Below are 2112 nucleotides of genomic sequence, written 5' to 3' on the forward strand. Positions count from 1 at the left end.
GACAACTCAACAGATGGATGACATCATCCATGATCAGCCATGACCGACGGAGGCCTAAGGAAAGAACTAAGGAGGTTCTGTTGACAGCCCCTCAGAAGCCCGTACTTTAGGCTTTCTTGCTCTCGGTGACCCCTTGAAAAGGTTTGCAGCCCTCCCTTATACGCTTCCTCTACTCAGGTCTTTCCAAAACTAGTTCTTCCCAGTTCTTCACACCGATCTGCAGTTCCTTCAGGTTGTCTTTAAGGCATTCTTTGTACCGTTTTTGTGGCTTGTACTGAAGACGCTTTCCAGTGCGCAGCTCGCCGTAGAACAGCTACTTTCGAATCCTATTATCTTCCATGCGCACAACATGAGCTGCCATATGCATACATACATACATACATACATACATACACACGTGGTTGTGTGTGTAGAATGAATGTTTATTATACTTTTGCAAGAAGAATGTGGAGGCGCAATGGCCTAGTGGTTAGGGTAACGGACTCGCGGTCATAGGATCGCGGTTTCGATTCCCAGACCGGGCGTTGTGAGTGTTTATTGAGCGAAGACACCTAAAGTTCCACGAGGATCCGGCAGGGGATGGTGGCGAACCCTGCTGTACTCTTCCACCACAACTTTCTCTCACTCTTACTTCCTGTTTCTGTTGTGCCTGTATTTCAAAGGGTCAGCCCTGTCACACTGTGTCACGCTGAATATCCCCGAGAACTACTTTAAGGGTACACGCGTCTGTGGAGTGCTCAGCCACTTGCACGTAAATTTCACGAGCAGGCTGTTCCGTTGATCGGATCAACTGGAACCCTCGACGTCGTAAGCGACGGAGTGCCAGTGCAGTGACAAGAAGAATGGTGACATTTGACTTTGAAGTTTCGGCCTGCTAGACTTCGTGGGTATATATGTGTTGTTGTTGTTGTTATTGTTGTTGTTGTATAGCCCTAATTTAGAACTGAACAAGAAGACCTATGACCAAAGGCGTCCCACTTATAATTTAATAACCTTTTGAATATCTAGTATTACATCGTATATATGTCAATCTGTTTTTAAGATGACAGTGTGTTATCTGAGGGCGATTTCGCTGCTATTTCAAGCAGGTCGACCAATAACGTTGTAAATACTCACTCGTTAGTTCGTATGCGTGTTTATTATGTTTAATTAACTAGAAAGCTAATTAACAAATGATATCTTTGTAACTTTCAATTACATGACACAGAGGCAATCATCTACACGATTCTAATACAGAATCGGTAAATATTTTAATTAACGCTATCTTAATTAATCTTATATTGTCTCCAGAACTCTCCTCTCACTTTATAACAATTCACATCTGGCGTATGTTTAATTTAAAATAAAAAATAATAATAATAAAAAACTAGAAATCATTCAATTTGTCTTCATTTAGAGAACAAAACAAACAAAACAACACTAATTGGCGATCGTCTGGTGATCGACCAAAATAATAATAATAATAATAATAATAATAATAATAATAATAATAATAATAGTAACAGCAACAATTTGTAAATTAATGTAAGCTTGTGTGCCGTGAGGAAAAGTAATTTCCGACGTTTTATACAGGATTCTTCTACGGAAAAAAAAGAAAGACCAGTGAAAGTTCCAACGTTTTGAAGTAGGACTTACTTCGAAGAAACTTTGCGGTAAGGGTCTGACGTTCTAAGCAGGATCGTTTTGTGCTATGAAGGAAAATTGTGACGATAGTCTGCAAGTAAAATTGAATGAAAAAAAAATTATCTCTTTCTTAACATTCAGTAATTTCTTTTGATTTCAAATTCTACTCGTTTTTAGTTGGAAATAACAGTTTGTCCTACTGAAATCGATAAAAATATGTACCAAGAATATGGCAATAAATATTGAGTTCTTCGACTAAGTACCTCAAAGTATTTAGTTTCATCTCTCTACCTTCTGAGTTTAGATCATACGTCTATCTGATATTGTGTTTTATTAGCCAGAAATCTCTGAAATATACAAATACGCTCGTTATAGGCGTAGGGGTGGCTGTGTGGTAAGTAGCTTGCTTACCAACCACATGGTTCCGGGTTCAGTCTCACTGCGTGACATCTTGGTCAAGTGTCTTCTACTATAGCCTCGGGCCGACTA

The sequence above is a fragment of the Octopus bimaculoides genome, chromosome 9 (genome assembly GCF_001194135.2).
Source record: "Octopus bimaculoides isolate UCB-OBI-ISO-001 chromosome 9, ASM119413v2, whole genome shotgun sequence".
NCBI classification, from domain to species: Eukaryota; Metazoa; Mollusca; class Cephalopoda; order Octopoda; family Octopodidae; genus Octopus; species Octopus bimaculoides.